The sequence below is a fragment of the Nerophis lumbriciformis genome, linkage group LG05 (assembly GCF_033978685.3).
Source record: "Nerophis lumbriciformis linkage group LG05, RoL_Nlum_v2.1, whole genome shotgun sequence".
Lineage (NCBI taxonomy): Eukaryota > Metazoa > Chordata > Actinopteri > Syngnathiformes > Syngnathidae > Nerophis > Nerophis lumbriciformis.
Genome location: NC_084552.2, coordinates 53801923 through 53823583, shown reverse-complemented (window position 1 = coordinate 53823583; position 21661 = coordinate 53801923). Strand labels below are relative to the sequence as shown.

Below are 21661 nucleotides of genomic sequence, written 5' to 3'. Positions count from 1 at the left end.
CTTGTTATAAAGATTCTGCAACGTCCCGAGGATGCTTAATCAGAATAAATCACTTATTTCTAGCTTTAAAGTACTGCTTATTTTTAGATATACACATTTTAATGTAGGATGTCCTACTCGGTCAAATTAACTAGCTGCATGGAGAGATAATTTCACTAGTTTTTATAATTTTTTCCCTAAAATCTAGTCTTTTTATCTCATACCGTATTTTCCGCACTATAAGGCGCACCTAAAAACCACAATTTTTCTCAAAAGCTGACAGTGCGCCTAATAACCCGGTGCGCTTTATTACGATTCATTTTCATAAAGTTTCGGTCTCGCAACTTCGGTAAACAGCCGCCATCTTTTTTCCCGGTAGAACAGGAAGCGCTTCTTCTTCTACGCAAGCAACCGCCAAGGAAAGCACCCGCCCCCATAGAACAGGAAGCGCTTCACCCGCCCCCATAGAAAAGGAAGCGCTTCACCCGCCCCCGGAAGAAGAAGAAAAAACGCGCGGATATCACCGTACGTTTCATTTCCTGTTTACATCTGTAAAGACCACAAAATGGCTCCTAATAAGCGATCCGGTTCATAAAAAGACGCAATCTCTCCATCCGCACACGGATTACTACCGTATTTCACAGCAACTGATATTCCTGTGAACCGCACTGTGGAACGGGAGCACGTACGGTGAATATTCGCACCACAGGGAATGAAGTCATCCTTCACTGTGGTTCTAGCTTGCCATGCTAACTTCCACTCATGGTGATATTCAAAAGGAAGACCTTGCCAAAAGAGACCTTTCCAGCCGGCGTCATCATAAAAGCTAACTCGAAGGGATGGATGGATGAAGAAAAGATGAGCGAGTGGTTAAGGGAAGTTTACGCGAAGAGGCCGGGTGGCTTTTTTCACACAGCTCCGAAGGCGAACACACCTTCACTAAGACGGGCAGACAGCCTCGGACGACATACGCCAACATTTGCCAGTGGATCGTAAATGCTTGGGCAGATATTTCGGTCACAACTGTGGTCCGAGCTTTCCGGAAGGCAGGATTCACAGAACAACAGCGACACTGACTCCCGATGACTTCTACGAGACGGAACCGGCCATTTTGGATACCACGCTTGCGCAACTTTTCAATTCGGACACCGAAGACGAAGAATTCGAAGGATTTACGAATGAAGAATAACTTCAGAAGGTGAGCGCTATGTTTATTTTGTGTGTTGTGACATTAACGTTCGAGCAACATTATGTTACTATTGCTCTACACCATTTTGAATTTTACTATGTTTGTGATTGCACATTTGCGTACATTTTGGGACAGAGTTGTTAGAACGCTGGTTTTCAATATATTATTAAAGTTTGACTGAACTATCTGACTGTTTTTTTGACATTCACTTTAGCGCAGCGTTTTTTTGACATTCACTTTAGCGCAGCGTAGGCGCGGCTTTTAGTCCAGGGCGGCTTATTGGTGGACAAAATTATGAAATATGTAATTCATAGAAGGTGCGGCTAATAATCCGGTGCGCCTTATAGTGCGGAAAATACGGTACTTTATCAGCTCTTGTTTGCAGCGGCGGTAAAGATCGGCTGGGCTCGGCAGCTCATCTGTCGATCAGTTAAAAAAGGCGAATATCGGCCCCGATCCCATCCCATCTCTACTTGCTGTATTTGAAAAACAAAAAATGGTTCACTTTAGCATTAAAGTAAGCTATCCGCCTGCTCCACCACTGCTCTCTTTGTTTTTATGCCTATTACCAAGCACTCTTGGGGATAAAAATAACAATATTACCCTTGAAGACAAAGCCTGCTCTGGATGATTGACAGAAGTATGATTGGCCTATTACAGCCAAGCGCGCCGCTAGTGGCGCCGCCATTAGGAATCAGAGTGCAGGGCTTGTGATTGGACGCCTTATCGGGCCTCATTAGGACTGGGTGAGTGTTCGAAGAGGGATGCAACATCTGTGACCTTTGGGTCGTTGTCATGAGTCCGACTTCTCGATCGTTATTGGCAAGGAGGTTTCACCTGGCACCAATTGCATCCTCGCAAATCATGAAGGACTTTAGCAAGGCGAACCGCTCCGGGACTTCATGTACATAGCCGAGAAGAATGGCGGGGATCCCGTCCTGGTTCTGTAATTATGCATGCAGACGCTAATTTGCCACCAGGGGGGACATTGTGTTCCTACACACACACACACACACCCACACACACACACACACACACACACGCGCTTCTGGCCTTCAGGCAAATTTGTCAGTATTCAGGAAAACAAAGGACACCATTAAGTGTCCTAGTGGTAGAATAGTAGAAGAAGAGGCTTCACTATATTGACTTGAACAGAAAGTGACGGCGCCATTTAGTCGGCCGTGCTTCCCGGTCGTCCCCCTGATAAGCTGGAACGCTTGTTTTTTCCGTTAAAAAACGCTTTTTGATGGTCTGCCTTCCAAATGGAACGGTGCAGGCCTGCGTTTTATCCCCCGAGGCAGTTTTCCCCGGCTCCGACTTGATCCTATTTTGAATGCTCCTCTCCGGTAATGAGGTTATTTGTCTTGTGCAAAGGAGGGCCGATCTATAGTTGTCACGCTCTGTCCGGAGATGAATGTGCAGTCTGGCCTTCGCTCTTTTTAACAAAATAAAGAAAGAGGGTTAAGAGATGGGAAAAATGAATGCAGATATAATCATTATTATCATCCAATGCTCCACATAAAAAGGTATTGGACAAGTGGCTTTTTTAGACCTTGGTGTGCTCATGAAAACCTTAGTATCGTTTTGCTGAGAATCGAACAAAGTTTGCAGTACAAATAAGGATAAATCTACTACGATCCAAATAAGACACGCTACACCGCGTGTGCAAACTATAAAAATGCATGTACCAATAGCGGAAATGTTTCGTCTGATCTAAAGTTAAAAAAGTTAAAGTACCAATGATTGTCACATACACACGAGGTGTGGCGAAATTATTCTCTGCATTTGACCCATCACCCTTGATCACCCCCTGGGAGGTGAGGGGAGCAGTGGGCAGCAGTGGGCAGCAGCGGTGGCCGCGCCCGGGAATAATTCTTGGTGATTTAACCCCCAATTCCAACCCTTGATGCTGAGTGCCAAGCAGGGAAGTAATGGGTCCCATTTTTATAGTCTTTGGTACGACTCTGCCGGGGTTTGAACTCACACCCTACCGATCTCAGGGCGGACACTATAACCACTAGGCCACTGAGTAGGTTCTAGGCCACTGAGTAGGTCTACTCTATCTAATCTACTAAGACATTTGATAACTGGTGCAGACAGCCTTATTTAAGTTAGGTTTTTGCCTGTATTACACGGATTTTATCATGCATAAACTCATTTTATGGCACATTCATGTTAGCATGCTGCAGACCGTTACGCACCACTTTTTATTGGCATTTAAGACACAGTCTTGCACGGCATCTACAATGGAACTCACGCTGAAGATGCTGGCGCTAACTGCGAGCTTGCCGTGGACTGTTCCAGACACAAAAATAAGGAATATTGCAATACGTTTTTTTCATTTAGGAGATATGTTAATAATATATCTTCTACATGAAAAAATTAACATCACTAAAAAACATCAGCAGTCACCAAAACGTGTCAATTTATTTTAATCAGCCTTTTAAGTCACCCAGCAGCTATACAATTATAAAATGATATTGCTGAATAGAAAACATTTCTAATATTTAAATTATTTACAGTTTGTATATGTTGACAAGCATACGTAGGGCAGAGCTGCAATGTGATCGCCTCCTATTTCAGTTATTCCTGCGCAACTGCCAGTTTGCACATCCTTTCTAAGCATTCTAAATAAAGATGCATAACAGCTACACCAGAATAATTTCAGTCTTGATTAGAGATGTCCGATAATATTGGCCTGCCGATATTATCGGCCGATAAATGCTTTAAAATGTAATATCGGAAATTATCGGTATTGTTTTTTTTTATTATCGGTATCGTTTTTTTTAATTTTATTAAATACACATAATAAACACAAGATACACTTACAATTAGTGCACCAACCAAAAAAACCTCCCTCCCCCATTTACACTCATTCACACAAAAGGGTTGTTTATTTCTGTTATTAATATTCTGGTTCCTACATTATATATCAATATATATCAATACAGTCTGCAAGGGATACAGTGCATAAGCACACATGATTGTGCGTGCTGCTGGTCCACTAATAGTACTAACCTTTAGCAATTAATTTTACCCATTTTCATTCATTACTAGTTTCTATGTAACTGTTTTTATATTGTTTTACTTTTTTTTATTCAAGAAAATGTTTTTAATATATTTCTTATTTTATTTTATCAATTTAAAAAAAAAGAACCTTATCTTCACCATACCTGGTTGTCCAAATTAGGCATAATAATGTGTTAATTCCACGACTGTATATATCAGTATCGGTTGATATCGGTATTGGTAATTAAAGAGTTGGACAATATCGGATATTGGCAAAAAGCCATTATCGGACATCCCTAGTCTTGATGAATCAAACTGCGTAAATAAATATGTTTTCTTTTTCTACTCCCAGTATTGTAGGCATTGTCAAGATCAGCATATATTCTGCATATTAATAAAGACAGACACGCTAATTGGGTTGTGCTCCTTATTTTGCTTACTTAACAGTAACTATCCTCTGCACAAAAGTTTAGTAGATTGGATTTGCTTGTACTATTAAGTTTGCACGTGTTTTAATACACATGGCCATTTAGTAAATCAGGCCGACAGCGTTAGGTGCTTCACCAACAGGTCTTTGCGGGCCCCATCATTTATCCCTGTGTCGGACAGGAATGAGTGTTTTCACAGCTATTGCAGGAATCCGATTATCATACAAGGATCACGGTCGTCATGGAAACCAAGGAAGGCGCACGGTGGTAAGCCGTTTCCTAACACATCCTGGAACATTGGGAATTAGTGTGAAAACTCGGCTGCCTTAAAAAAAAATGTCTGTGACCCATTCCTTCATATTTCTCCTGCACAAGCATCTTCTGTAACATCCCGATGAACGCTCGCAGCATTGCAAGGTCGTCCTCGTCTTTCTCTTGCAGCCTGAAGGTGCAAACAACAGCTTGACCATTGATCACTGTTTGTGTTGCACCATGCCGAGTCATGGCACTCTGCAAAATTTGGGATTCTTGAGGCGGGAACAGCTGCTGCTTCTGGAAAGATCAGGCCGCATGTCCGTGGAATATTTTCATATTGTCTGCACTTGGGAATAGTGGTCTCTCGAGATACCAGTTGAATTGGTTCTGTGACGCAGCTTATACTACAAAACAGTGTCACCCATTGAAATTAATTATAAATCTATTTAATAGGTGCTTGGATCCCTTAAAAACAATAATTTTAACATGGAACATACTTTTTAAAAAGAAAAATGTACTTTTGAGTTTTAGATAAGAAATATTGTATCAAAAAACTATACAATAGAACAGGGGTAGGGAACCTATGGCTCTAGAGCCAGATGTGGCTCTTTTGATGACTGCATCTGGCTCTCAGATAAATCTTAGCTGACATTGCTTAACACGATAAGTAATGAATAATTCCGCTGGTAATCAGTGTTAAAAATAACGTTCAGAATATAAAACATTCTCATGCATTTTAATCCATCAATCCCTTTTCGTCCGCACCTGTTCATTAATGGTGAGAAGTATTTTATTTATTATTGGTTAACTGCAGAATAACAATGTTATTAAAAATAATAAGAGACTTATTATACTCAAAAAATGTTGGTCTTACTTAAAAATGCAAACATTAAGTTGTATTCATCCATCCATCCATCCATTTTCTACCGCTTATTCCCTTTTGGGGTCGCGGGGGGTGCTGGAGCCTATCTCAGCTACAATCGGGCGGAAGGCGGGGTACACCCTGGACAAGTCGCCACCTCATCGCAGGGCCAACACAGATAGACAGACAACATTCACACTCACATTCACACACTAGGGCCAATTTAGTGTTGCCAATCAACCTATCCCCAGGTGCATGTCTTTAGAGGTGGGAGGAAGCCGGAGTACCCGGAGGGAACCCACGCAGTCACGGGGAGAACATGCAAACTCCACACAGAAAGATCCCGAGCCCGGGATTGAACCCAAGACTACTCAGGACCTTCGTATTGTGAGGCAGATGCACTAACCCTTCTGCCACCGTGAAGCCCTAGTTGTATTCAGTGTTAAAAAAATACTATATGCTCTCACGGAAATACATTTTAAAATATTTGGCTTTCATGGCTCTCTCAGCCAAAAAGGTTCCCGACCCTTGCAATAGAATGTAGCACAAACAACTGTAGTAGTTTTAGGAAGTAATGTAATAATAATGTACAGCATTTACTTTGGAGAGTGGACTTCTATGGTATCTCCTTTGCGCTGCTTTTCCGTCAAATACACCATCAGCAGCTTTCCTATATTTTCAAGGGTAAATGTCCGCCGTTCATATATTATTTTACCATTCTTGGCTGCCGTTATCCATTTGCTACAGCAACTAGCAGTAGGGAGGCTCACAATCCAACATTTTATTTGTAGCTTATAATGCAAAACAATGAACCGATAAACAGCTCATCCATCCATTTTCTACCGCTTGTCCCTTTTTGGGGTCGCGGGGGGTGCATATACCAATAAAAACTATGCTGAGGTACCATGACTCTAGCAAATACGAGGTTGTCCCCTCTTTTGGGGGAAAAATACTTAATTTAACACCAAAGGTTTTGGACTGAAGACCATGTTTGTGCCCCGAATGAGAAGATTGAAGAAGGATGAAGGAGATTTTCCATAAACTCCGAGTGACTTTGCAGTCATCCTGCAAGAGGCAGGCGGCGAAGGCAAGATGGCAGCAACAATGCTGCGGAGTGGAGATAAGTGGGGCCGGACTGAGCCAGTGAGGCGACGAAGGCCATCTGCAAGCTCATCCTGCAAATCTGATCTGATTACTGAACCTTCTGAAGAACTCCATCCTTTGTCTTATTCTGCTGCTTCTCCATCACATCCGCCTGCCGTCCTTCCACACAACACACAGTCCAGCCACGCCCTTTACTCACCCGTACAGAAGGCAGTGAAAAAGTAGTTTGGTGCCCTTCACGTCTGCTACGAGGCGACACAAGGCGGCTTAGCGCAACACTGACACGAGAAGATGAGTGCTTAATGGCGTCCGCTCGGACACGATCGGGTGTATTCTACATGCTGTTAAAGTGGATAGATGCGGTGATCGATACAGTTTAAAATCACCTGACAAGGCGAGTCCTTGACCGATAAGAGAGAGAGGAGCAGATAAATGTGCAGTGTGCGTGCAAACACACAAACACGCCACGCACAAAGGTTAGCGTGTGGCTAGCGGCACGTCACTCAAGCTTAGTGGAGCGTAGGGCGGCCCCAAAGTGATTGACAGGCGCGCTCGCAAGAGAGCACCTGAGGTCGGACACCATCACTGATCCAGTTGCTTCTTTGACAACCAAAACAATTACACAAGGCGAATCAGTAAAGAATCTGGGCATTATTTTCGACCCAACTCTCTCCTTTGAGTCACACATTAAGAGTGTCACTAAAACGGCCTTCTTTCATCTCCGTAATATCGCTAAAATTCGTTCTATTTTATCCACTAGCGACGCTGAGATCATTATTCATGCGTTCGTTACGTCTCGTCTCGACTACTGTAACGTATTATTTTCGGGTCTCCCTATGTCTAGCATTAAAAGACTACAATTGGTACAAAATGCGGCTGCTAGACTTTTGATAAGAACAAGAAAGTTTGATCATATTACGCCTATACTGGCTCACCTGCACTGGCTTCCTGTGCACTTAAGATGTGACTTTAAGGTTTTACTACTTACGTATAAAATACTACACGGTCTAGCTCCGTCCTATCTTGTCGATTGCATTGTACCATATGTCCCGGCAAGAAATCTGCGTTCAAAGAACTCCGGCTTATTAGTGATTCCCAGAGCCCAAAAAAAGTCTGCGGGCTATAGAGCGTTTTCTATTCGGGCTCCAGTACTATGGAATGCCCTCCCGGTAACAATTAGAGATGCTACGTCAGTAGAAGCATTTAAGTCCCATCTTAAAACTCATTTGTATACTCTAGCCTTTAAATAGCCCCCCTGTTAGACCAGTTGATCTGCCGTTTCTTTTCTTTTCTCCTCTGCTCCCCTATTCCTTGTGGAGGCGGGGGGGGCACAGGTCCGGTGGCCATGGATGAAGTGCTGGCTGTCCAGAGTCGGGACCCGGGGTGGACCGCTCGCCTGTGCATCGGCTGGGAACATCTCTGCGCTGCTGTCCCGTCTCCGCTCGGGATGGTGTCCTGCTGGCCCCACTATGGACTGGACTCTTACTATTATGTTGGATCCACTATGGACTGGACTCTCACAATATTATGTCAGACCCACTCGACATCCATTGCTTTCGGTCTCCCCTAGAGGGGCGGGGGTTACCCACATATGCGGTCCTCTCCAAGGTTTCTCATAGTCATTCACATCGACGTCCCACTGGGGTGAGTTTTTCCTTGCCCTTATGTGGGCTTTGTACCGAGGATGTCGTTGTGGCTTGTGCAGCCCTTTGAGACACTTGTGATTTAGGGCTATATAAATAAACATTGATTGATTGATTGATTGATTCTTTCACTCGAAACAAGTATTTTGTTATTTAAAGGGGGACAAAAGCAAAAAAAAAAAAATTACCGTATTTTCCGCACTATAAGGCGCACCTAAAAACCACAATTTTTCTCAAAAGCTGACAGTGCGCCTAATAACCCGGTGCGCTTTATTACGATTCATTTTCATAAAGTTTCGGTCTCGCAACTTCGGTAAACAGCCGCCATCTTTTTTCCCGGTAGAACAGGAAGCGCTTCTTCTTCTACGCAAGCAACCGCCAAGGAAAGCACCCGCCCCCATAGAACAGGAAGCGCTTCACCCGCCCCCGGAAGAAGAAGAAAAAACGCGCGGATATCACCGTACGTTTCATTTCCTGTTTACATCTGTAAAGACCACAAAATGGCTCCTACAAAGGACAAGGATCCGGTTCATAAAAAGACGCAATCTCTCCATCCGCACACGGATTACTACCGTATTTCACAGCAACTGATATTCCTGTGAACTGCACTGTGGAACGGGAGCACGTACGGTGAATATTCGCACCACAGGGAATGAGAAGTCATCCTTCACTGTGGTTCTAGCTTGCCATGCTAACTTCCACCCAGGGTGATATTCAAAAGGAAGACCTTGCCAAAAGAGACCTTTCCAGCCGGCGTCATCATAAAAGCTAACTCGAAGGGATGGATGGATGAAGAAAAGATGAGCGAGTGGTTAAGGGAAGTTTACGCGAAGAGGCCGGGTGGCTTTTTTCACACAGCTCCGAAGGCGAACACACCTTCACTAAGACGGGCAGATAGCGCCGGTCGACATACGCCAACATCTGCCAGTGGATCGTAAATGCCTGGGCAGATAGTTTCGGTCACAACTGTGGTCCGAGCTTTCCGGAAGGCAGGATTCACAGAACTGCTGCACAACAACAGCGACACTGAATCCGATGACTTCGACGAGGCGGAGCCGGCCATTTTTGGATCCCACGCTTGCGCAACTTTTCAATTCGGACACCGAAGACGAAGAATTCGAAGGATTTACGAATGAAGAATAACTTCAGAAGGTGAGCGCTATGTTTATTTTGTGTGTTGTGACATTAACGTTCGAGCAACATTATGTTGCTATTTATTGCTCTACACCATTTTGAATTTTACTATGTTTGTGATTGCACATTTGCGTACATTTTGGGACAGAGTTGTTAGAACGCTGGTTTTCAATATATTATTAAAGTTTGACTGAACTATCTGACTGTTTTTTTGACATTCACTTTAGCGCAGCGTTTTTTTGACATTCACTTTAGCGCAGCGTAGGCGCGGCTTTTAGTCCGGGGCGGCTTATTGGTGGACAAAATTATGAAATATGTAATTCATAGAAGGTGCGGCTAATAATCCGGTGCGCCTTATAGTGCGGAAAATACGGTATGTCTCCTTCGACTGTAAACAATCGCCTGAGTCCATTAAAATCCCTCAATTGTACCAATTACAGTACATGCTACAGTATATCCATTTATTGCACACAACCTGCTGGACTCTCAAACGCCCCTCTGATGCTGACAATATTGCCACTAATTTCATTGCTCTTGACCTATAAAGTTAAAAGGTCACCAAATTACACACTGTAGCGATTTTAGGCCTGACTTTTAAGGAGTTTCCAAACATTTTGGAGAGCCCACTTATATATCCAAAATGTGGGCGGGCTTGCATCAGCCTGCTGACCTCACACACAAAAGACTGGAGGTAATACCATATCATGTAGAAAGTGTTTTGGTAACAAATCTTGTTATTTTGTGCGCAGAATCTGAAGGAATGATCAGTGAATGAAGTGGCTTTGTTGCAGGTTGAAGTAATACAACGAAAGAAGGAGTCCATCTGCATGCATTTCCAAATGATGGGAATATGAGGAAAGTATGGATCTCTTCACTCAAATTGACTCGCACAAAAAGGGACGACCGAGCGATAGGAGTGAAATTTGCATGACATCAAAGATGAAGGGTTTTGCTCTGGGTTAGGATGGGACAACCTTTTAAGGTTTGAATGTGATCCTGAAAATTAGAAGCTGTCATGACTTGATCTTGGGTGTTTGCTTTTCCGGGATGCAACGGAAAGTTGGCACGGGCGAGATGGGAATGAAGGTACATGATTTATTTAAAGACTATAAATACAAAAAAAAAAATCAAACAAAAAGCGCGCACAGTGGCGGAGAATAAACTATGAAACCAAAAGACTATAGCAAAAAAGTACAAATGAAAAGCACGCACAGTGGCGGAGAACAAACTATGAAAAACAAAAAGACTATAAACATGGAACAAAAACTTACTTGGCTTGGACAAAAATAGTTGCATGAAGAATGGACATGGAAAGAATGGACAGAGCATAAATGTGGTGAGGTCGTCAGAAAGACAAACTGAAAAACACTGAACTTAAATACTACAGACATGATTAACGAAAACAGGTGCGTGACTCAAGACGTGAAACAGGTGCGTGACGTGACAGGTGAAAACTAATGGGTTGCTATGGTGACAATCAAGAGTGCACAATGAGTCCAAACGTGGAACAGGTGAAACTAATGGGGTAATCATGGAAACAAGACAAGGGAGTGAAAAGACAGAAACTAAAGAGTCCTATAACTAAACAAAACATGATTACACAGACATGACAGAAGCGCCCTTGAAGGGAGAAAGCCTGTGGACGTAAGCGCGAACCTGTCCCTCAAAAACAAAAGAAGGCAAACCGCTATTCTATTTTGTGTCCTCTTCTACTGATGTTTTCCTCAAGATGCTTGAGTAAATGCTGAAAGAGCAGGAGGAAACACATGGTGTCTATGGAAGAGCGGGGAAGTCTGGAAATTACGATTATTTGATTTTTTGCTCATTATGTTAACCATATCTATCATATTGTGGGCGGCATGGCGTAGTGGGTAGAGCAACCGTGCCAGAAACCTGAGGGTTGCAGGTTCGCTCCCCGCCTCTTACCATCCAAAAATCTCTGCCGTTGTGTCCTTGGGCGGGACACTTCACCCTTTGCCCCCGGTGCCACTCACACCGGTGAATTGAATGATGAATGATAGGTGGTGGTCGGAGGGGTCGTTGGCGCAAATTGCAGCCACGCTTCCGTCAGTCTACCCCAGGGCAGCTGTGGCTATGAAAGTAGCTTACCACCACCAGGTGTGAATGATTGATGGGTTCTACATGTAAAGCGACTTTGGGTACTTAGAAAAGCGCTATATAAATCCCAGTTATTATTATTATTATTATATCAGTAACATGCAATTAAGTGATCAAAATAATATTTGACATGCCTTTATTTACACTGTCTATGCAGGGAAGTGGCCTCCAGTTCTATAGATCAGTGTTTTTCAACCACTGTGCCGCGGCACACTAGTGTGCCGTGAGATAGAGTCTGGTATGCCGTGGGAGAATATGTAATTTCGCCTATTTGGGTTAAAAATATTTTTTGCAAACCAATAATAATAATCTGCAAATGTGCCGTTGTTGAGTGTCGGTGTTGTCTAGAGCTCGGCAGACTAACCATGTTGTACTCTTCCATATCAGTAGGTGGCAGCCGGTAGCTAATTGCTTTGTAGATCTCTGGAACATGGTTTGTTGTGATCACAATATGCAGACGACAGCGTGCAGGTAAAAAGGCGTCCGTCTAATGCTTAAACCAAAAATAAACAAAGGGCGAGTGTCGCTAAGAAAAGGCATTGAAGCTTAGGGAAGGCTATGCAAAACGAAACTAAAAAACTGAACTGGTTGCAAAGTAAACAAAAACAGAATGCTGGAAGACAGCAAAGACTTACAGCGTCTGGAGCAGACGGCGTCCACAAATTACATCCGAACATGACATGACAATCAACAATGTACAGAAGACATGAAACTTCTACAGGAAAATACCAACAAAACAGGAAAAGCCACCAAAATAAGAGCGCAAGACAAGAACTAAAACACTACACACAGGAAGACACCAAAAAAAACCAAAGAAGTCACAGTGTGATGTGACAGTACTTTGAGACAAGAGCTATAGTCATGCAATTCTTATCCAAAACTTGCGAGAACAACTTTTTATTGTCAACATCAGCTACTGAGTTTAATGTTTTTATGTTTTCTGCTGGTGGTGAGCCTCCGCATTTTTTCAATGACAAAAATGTGCCTTGGCTCAAAAAAGGTTGAAAAACACTGCTATGGATGACTTCCCACCAAGAAGGGGGGGGGAGCACAACAAGTCTGACAATGGAAAGGGGCGTTCCAAGTATAGTAGTTAGCTTTCTACACATTATTCAGAACATTTTTGAAAGTATGGCTGTCAGATTCATTTTCAGGAGCAAAACATACTTTAGTATAACTTGTTTTGGTCATCTGGACGCGACAGGTCCTTTACAGAAAAGTGAACACTTGAGCTACTTTCTGTCACAGCTTGATTACTGCTAGGAAATACAGTATGTCATCCAAGATAGATGCTTGATAATTAGTGTAGCTTTCTGGAGTAGCACACAAGAAAAAAGGGAAACATGAACAATATGTCAGTCTGCAAGGTGGAACACTTTGTTTTCCTCCATTTTTTTCCCCCAAGAAACACACTGCCATAACACAGCAGGCGGGTTCTGTTGATGAGATGTTGAGTTCTTGCTGACTGCTTTGATTGAAACAGAAACTTCTAAATTCCTCTTTAGTCATAATCCACCCTTTCTGGAACCCGCATGCCACGACATGCAAATCAGCACAAATGCGGAACGTGAGGTGACTTTGACCTCCGCACAAAACACTTCACCCCCACAGGGGTCCGTCCGCGCGCACACACACACACACACACACACACGCACGCACGCACACACACACACACACACACACACACACACACAGACACACACACACACAAACACACACACACTCAGGCTTGAAACAGTCCATTAGCACAGTGTATTAAGCGAATGTCAGGCTCGAGCCGCCATAATCCGTCTGCATGCTCTCCAGGCTCTCCCAGGTGCATCCTGGGTAATTTGCTTCAATGGAGGAGAAGTCGGGTGGAGGTTAATAGAAGCAGAGGTTATGCACACTGATGTTTTTACAGCGTGGGAATGAAGGCGAGCTGATTTACAGCACGCAGATGTTGTTTAGAACAGTGATTGTCAAACTGTGGTGCGGGTACCACTAGTATTCCGAAGAATCACTTAATTAAGTATTGTATTGTAACACTTTTATTTTCCTATATTCAAACACAATGCTACTGGTCAAACTGTGCGTAATGTCACAATCCACTTGCTAAATAAGACATCTGTCTTGTTTTAAATTAATACTTAGGACTAGGGATGTCCGATAATGGCTTTTTGCCGATATTCCGATATTGTCCAACTCTTTAATTACCGATATCAACAGATACCGATATATACAGTCGTGGAATTAACACATTATTATGCCAAATTTGGACAACCAGGTATGGTGAAGATAAGGTCCTTTTTAAAAAAATGTATTAAATAAAATAAGATAAATAAATTAAAAACATTTTCTTGAATAAAAAAGAAAGTAAAACAATATAAAAACAGTTACATAGAAACTAGTAATGAATGAAAATGAGTAAAATTTACTGTTAAAGGTTAGTACTATTAGTGGACCAGCAGCACGCACAATCATGTGTGCTTACGGACTGTATCCCTTGCAGACTGTATTGATATATATTGATATATAATGTAGGAACCAGAATATTAATAACAGAAAGAACCCTTTTGTGTGAATGAGTGTGAATGAGTGTAAATGGGAGAGGGAGGTTTTTTGGGTTGGTGCACTAATTGTAAGTGTATCTTGTGTTTTTTATGTTGATTTAATAAAAAATAAAAAAAATAAAAAAAATAAAACGATACCGATTAAAAAAAAAAAAACCTTACCGATAATTTCCGATATTACCGTATTTTTCGGAGTATAAGTCGCACCGGAGTATAAGTCGCACCTGCCGAAAATGCATAATAAAAAAGAAAAAAAACATATAAGTCGCACTGGAGCCCGGCCAAACTATGAAAAAAAAGGCGACTTATAGTCCGAAAAATACGGTACATTTTAAAGCATTTATCGGCCGATATTATCGGACATCTCTACTTAGGACTACTGTAGTATTTCACTGTTGGTTATTATGGTGGTACTTGGAGAACCAAGTGTTCTCTGAGGTGGTACTTGGTGAAAAAAGTTTGAGGACCACCACCAAAATATCACCAATGTGTTGTATTCTAGAATGTTTTAACACGCACTCCTGATAGTTTCACTCACGAGGTGGAGATCGGAGCTAAGAAAGCTTGATTTTGTTCACTCATACTTTCGGTGCAGAGCCCCACACCGCCCTTTCCTGCTTGCAACACCCCCAAATTGCAGTCACGACTGGAGGGAAGGTGACGACAGTTGAATAATGCACCAATGTGCTGCGGTTATTCACAGCCATCGAACACGTCGCAACGTTGTATCTTCCTCCCGCCGCACACATGCACACACCTTCACTGCCATCATCATGCTACGTGCACACTCGGAGCAAGCGGCGGAAAATCAGGCAAAGACATGAGAGCAGGGGTATAAAAAAACATGGCAAATTATTCTTAAACACGCTGCCTCCCTGTGGCTGTCATCCATAAAAAGCACTGATTGCTTCCCAAACTTGGCGTCAGTGCACTGGGGTTCACACTCGTCACTATTTTGCACGCAAAGAAATCCGGCGTGGGACACATCTGTAATGGGATCTGTTCCTCGGCGACGGGATAATGCGCTCCCGAATCGACGGCCGAGATCAACGATTAGCCTCCATTTGCCACGCGCTGCTCCTGGTAAGGAGCGCCAGAGAACGCTGTTTGGAGGAAGGGGGGGGGAAAAAGCCAGATTTTTTTGAAGATAACCTCTCGCTTCCTCTGCGAGATAGCCTGCTGGCATGATGGATCTTTTAATTGCAGCTAAGCAACGCTGAGAGGAAGGAGGCGCTGACCCGAGGAAATAGGAAGTGATGCTTCTGGAGAAGAAAAATAAACTGGGACATACTTCATTCAATGTTAGTCTGTTGACCAATCAATGCTCTGCACCATCTAGCTCCGCCCTTTCGGTGCCCAGACATGTTGTTTTGGTATCCTTCACCAATTTTGACGATGTAAAAATCGACTCGATTTGGTCAACAAATCCCAAAGCACAACAACTATACACTATAAAAGTGGGTGACATTGTTATCATCAGGAAGGATGAGGTCACCTACCTATGTTCCATTCTAGAGGCTAATCTTTCCTGTGATAAAATGGCAACCAAGGTAATCAAAAAGGTCAACCAATGAACGAGATTTCTCTATAGAATCTCCTCCCTGGTCAACAAAAGCACCATGAGGGTTCTGGCGGGAACTCTCGTTCAACCCTTTTTCGATTACGCATGTACCTCCTGGTACCCCAGCACCTCCAAAACCCTCAAATCTAGACTCCAAACATCCCAGAACAAGCTAGTCAGATTACTTCTAGACCTCCACCCCAGATCCTACCTCACTCCTACCCACTTCTCCAAAGTGGGCTGGCTCAGGGTGGAGGACAGAGTAAAACAACTTGCACTGAGCCTAGTCTATAAAATCCGCTACACCTCCCTGACACCGAAGTACATGTCAAACTACTTCCTTAACGTAAATGACCGCCATAACCACAACACCAGGGGGAGCTCTACTAACCACGTTAAACCCAGATTCCGATCTAACAAAGGTCTTAACTCATTCTCTTTCTATGCCACATGAATGTGGAATGCACTCCCAACAGGTATAAAAGAAAGGGCATCTCTATCCTCCTTCAAAACCGCAATAAAAGTACACCTCCAGGCAACTTCAACCCTAGACTAACACCCTCCCCGGATTGTTGTTAATAATCAAATGTAAACAATCAAATGCAGATATTTTTCTTATGCCTTCTGATCTCTCTCTCTCTTTCTCTCTATGTCAACTACTTGCTGTACATATCCTACCAAGTCAGACCTACACTGTTCCAATATCCATTTCTCTGTTCTCAATTGTTGATGACTGATGATAACAACCAAACCTAACTACCCCCCTCCACACCCCGAATTGTAAATAATGTAAATAATTCAATGTATACACCCTGATGATTATCTTGTGTGATGACTGTATTATGATGATAGTATATATCTGTATCATGAAGCAATTTAAGTGGACCCCGACAAGTTGAAAATCTTATTCGGTTGTTACCATTTAGTGGTCAATTGTACGGAATATGTACTTCACTGTGCAACCTACTAATAAAAGTCTCAATCAATCAATCAAAACAAAGATGGGGATGGCCTTATGTTGAGGACCACACCCGACACGCTGACAGTTGGCGAGTCTTTCGGAGGTGCCAAAGAGGCGGGGCCCTAACGGCGTTCTCATGACAGCAGCGTTTGTCCAGGCTGTTATTAACACACTAGCGGAAAACGCTTCTCTCACGCCCGTTCAATTATGCTAATGCTTACACATACAAATGACCCACGTTGGTTATTAGCGGCCTCAATTAGGCGATATGTTGTATGGCTAGGGGAGGGTAAAAGGGGGCGGGGGGTAGGCATGGAGTGAAGTGGCGGGTGCTCGGCTGTCTGCCGCTGAAAACTGAGGCCGAAGGGCAAGACGTTATTGTTTGTGTCAGGTTGTGGGGGGCCGCACGTGGTGTGTGTTTGCCGGTGTTGCGCACAATCAATGTCATGCTGAGACCATGTTTGCATATATCTCTCTGTGTGTGTGTGTGTGTGTGTGTGTGTGTGCGTGTGCGTGTGTGTGTGGGCCAACACCGGCAGCGTGACGAGGCTCTCAAGGGCCACGTTCAACATTTATTTGAACCACTCAACAGAAGCAGACCAAATATTTCACACGAGCAGCAGTATTACGAGGCAGCCATATGATCACTTACAGAAGACACATGGTTAAAGATGACCTATGGAGATTTTAAAACACTTCTTTGTGCTCTAGATAATATGTATTGGATATCCTTTGGTGTAATTTTTGCTCCACAGTCACATTTATAACCTACTTTCTGCATATATCTGCAAGATGTCCGTTTGTTGAGGCGTTCCCAGATTGCAAATGAAACCACATCCCACCCTCTTCATAAGAATCAAAATGCATTTTTTAAAATGTACACTGTTTAACCCTCAGGGGACAAAGTCTGACTTTTTTGTCCTTTCAGTCAATTTTTGCGTTTTTTATGGCTTTAATTTTTGATGTGCTACTCCATCATACTTGCCAACCTTGAGACCTCCGATTTCGGGAGGTGGGCGTGGTCGAGGTGGGGCGGGGGCGTGGTTGGGGGCGTGGCTAAAAGGGGAGGACTATATTTACAGCTACAATTCGTCAAGTATTTCATATATATATATATATATATATAAAGAAATACTTGACGTTCAGTGAATTCTAGCTCATATATATATATATATATATATATATATATATATATATATATGTATATATATATAAAATAAATACTTGAATTTCAGTGTTCATTTATTTACACATATACACACACACATAACACTCATCTACTCATTGTTGAGTTAAGGGTTGAATTGTCCATCCTTGTTCTATTCTCTGTCACTATTTTTCTAACCATGCTGAGCACCCTCTCTGTGATGCATTAATGTGGGGCACGCACAAACGTGCTTTCATCAAATGCACTAGATGGCAGTATTGTCCTGTTTAAGAGTGTCACAACATTGCTGTTTACGGCAGACAAACTGCTTTACGGTATACAAAAACGTGACTGCTGTTGTTGTGTGTTGTTGCCGCGCTGGGAGGACGTTAATGAAACTGCCTAACAATAAACCCACATAAGAAACCAAGAACTCGCCCTCCATCATTCTACAGTTATAACGTGATTGGGCAGGTATGCTGTTTATATTCTGAATTTCGGGAGATTTTCGGGAGAAAATTTGTCCCGGGAAGTTTTCGGGAGAGGCGCTGAATTTCGGGAGTCTCCCGGAAAATCCGGGAGGGTTGGCAAGTATGTACTCCATAGTACAGTATATGATTTTCGTATGAGGGTTATTTTCATGTTAAATTTAAAAATTGTCAATTATTTCACACATGTATGGCAGTTATTGGAAAATACCCCAGAGCCAAAAAGGACATGAAAGTCCTTCATTTTTCAAACGGCATAAAAACATTTTGGATTTATATTTTTCTTTTTGTCAAAATCTCTCCATCAACTTCAGCTCTAAACAAAAATACCAAACGTGTATAGATTTTTATTTTTTTATTTTAACCCCTTAAAGACATTTTTGTTAATTGATGTCACAGTTGTCAATTATTATAAATTAAAATAAAAAAGGGTATTTTTACTAATTTAAACTTGTGACATTATCTGATCAAACGGCCTTGAAAAGGGCCAAATTAAAAAAACATTACATGTTTGATATTTTCGTTTAGGACTGAAGTTTATTGAGAAATTTGAGCAAAAGAAAACATAAAATCTAAATGTTTTTACGCTCTCCAAAACAAATCTTAAGGACTTCTATGTCCTCCTTGGCTTTGAAGATCATTGAAATCAAATGTCCCGAGAGGGTTAAATATATATCTTAGAGATGAACATCACCGTTATTTTTTTGCAGACATGGTCGAAAATAAACTCTATAAACATTATATATATTCACCCGGTCACATCAATAAGTACACCTGCCCCCTCTCAGATCGATACAGAGCAGCATAAAAAATGTTTTTAGCAGCATTTATGTCACTGCATGTTGCACTTTTAATATGCAAATGCAAAGATTAGATAAAAAATAATACTTAATTCTATCTTCTTTTGTGTTTCCTCAATCTCAGCAAGTATGTCCACTAAGGATGTGGGAAAAAAATCGATTCAAATTCGAATCGCGATTCTCACGTTGTGCGATTCAGAATTGATTCTCATTTTTTTTTAAATAGATTTTTTTTTTCTTTTTTTTTTCTTTTTATTAATCAATCTAACAAAACAATACACAGCAATACCATAACAATGCAATCCAATTCCAAAACTTAACCCGACCCAGCAACACTCAGAACAGAGCAATTGGGAAGAGACACAAACACGACACAGAACAAACCAAAAGTAGTGAAACAAAAATGAATATTATCAACAACAGTATCAATATTAGTTACAATTTCAACATAGCAGTGATTAAAAATCGCTCATTGACATTATCATTATACATTTATAAAAGATAAAAAAAAGAACAATAGTGTCACAGTGGCTTACACTTGCATCGCATCTCATAAGCTTGACAACACACTGTCCAATATTTTCACAAAGATAAAATAAGTTATATTTTTGGTTCATTTAATAGTTAAAACAATCAGTTGATAAAACATTGTCCTTTACAATTATGAAAGCTTTTTTACAAAAATCTACTACTCTGCTTGCATGTCAGCAGACTGGGGTAGATTCTGCTGAAATCCTATGTATTGAATGAATAGAGAATCGTTTTGAATCGGGAAAATATCGTTTTTGAATCGAGAATCGCGGTGAATCGAAAAAAAAAAGAAAAAGATTTTGAATCGAATCGTGACCCCAAGAACCGATATTGAATCGAATCGTGGAACACCCAAAGATTCGCAGCCCTAATGTCCACCTCACTGTGATGTCACAAGGCAGACTACAAAACACCGTGGTCAGAGGCATCCAAAACTCCGCACAAGCCCACGCTCAAATGCATGAACCTTATGATTTGACTAGGGCTGTCAAAATTAACGAGTTAACTTTCAGATTAATCATGCAATTTATTTAAATTGTACTAGCTCCTTTACATTAACCGCTATACGGTCAGCGATCAGATCGATACATATGTCAGTACAAACATGAGTGAGGAGACTCCTACTGGTGTGCTTGCTGGCAAAATTCACTTCAAAATAATACAGCCTAAAAGAACTTCAGATAAAACTGTTCCGTGCAAATAAATGACGTGCAACAGGGCAAAACGTTTAAAAAATGTTCCTAGATAACATTCTGACAATACAATTGCATTTTTGTAGAAATATTGGGGTATTTTTTTAAGCAAATTAATCTGATTAATAATTTGATAGCCTTTGATTTTACGTTTTGGCATTGTGTAACATGAGTATTCAACATTGGAACATTTATAAGTCAGAAAAGACAAAACTCATCATGTTCCCCTTTAAATACACATTATAAAAAATGCTGCATTTATTATATTGCTAAGTTATGAGGCATTTATCAATATGTTTCTGATTGTAGCTGAATCAATTGAGAGCTGTTGATACATTATAAATACACATTCAGACTGATTTATGACAGGGACATTTTTTTTTAAACCAAAATATGTAACCCTAACAAAAGAAAAAGCAAAAACAAATTCTCAGGACCATATAAACAAATGCACACACACAAATAATGTGTACTTCCTTGAACAGCCTGAATGTGACGTGTGCACGCTGTGTGTGTAGTGATTCATGCCAGTGTCGAGTAAATATTCAAATATGTCGTTTAGATTATGTAATCATCATAAAAGTGTTCCTTTGCCTGAAGCTAACCCCCCCTCCTGTCGCCATAAAGGATGCTGGGCACTGTCCGTGGTCCTGAAGCAGCTCAGCATCGCCTGAGCAAACAAGCTGGTCCTGCTGAGACGGACCTTCAGGGCTCACACGGTGGACAATTTGGACCTTGTGTCACGAGGTCGGCCTGTAGGACACCACATTGCTCTGAAACGTGAGAGGTTTGATTCAGGCCGACGGTCCGCGGTGGGACGTCAGGCTGAACGCAGCGGCTGAGCCCCGACACCCAGCCCCCTTTGTGAAGAGAGGCCAGCCAATCAGAGAGCAGGAGGGCACTGAGTCACGTCGACAGCGAACTGCGACCACTGGAGCGAGAGGAGCAGTGCTCGGGGGCAGCGGCGTCCACGGATGGAAGGTTCTGGTCACAATGCGACACACACACTAAACGGTGCACGGCAAAGTTTCAGCTAAGCAGATCAATCAAAAAAAGTCCTGAAGTGTCAGCTTCCTGTGTTTGCACACAGAAGCGACTTTGAAATGTCTTCCATGTCACACAAACTCCGCAGCTCTAAACGCTCCAAGGTTGTGTGAAGGTCAACACAGCAATGATGATAAAGATGGTACAGGAGGTGTGACAAATGA

At 42.1% G+C, this 21661-nt stretch overlaps 1 protein-coding gene across 5 annotated transcripts in view; it reads right to left on the bottom strand.

Annotated features, from left to right (window-relative positions):
- syt1a (synaptotagmin Ia) overlaps nucleotides 1-21661 on the bottom strand; it is a 216083-nt gene that overhangs the window by 95305 nt on the left and 99117 nt on the right. The gene's annotated exons all lie outside the window — the stretch shown is intronic.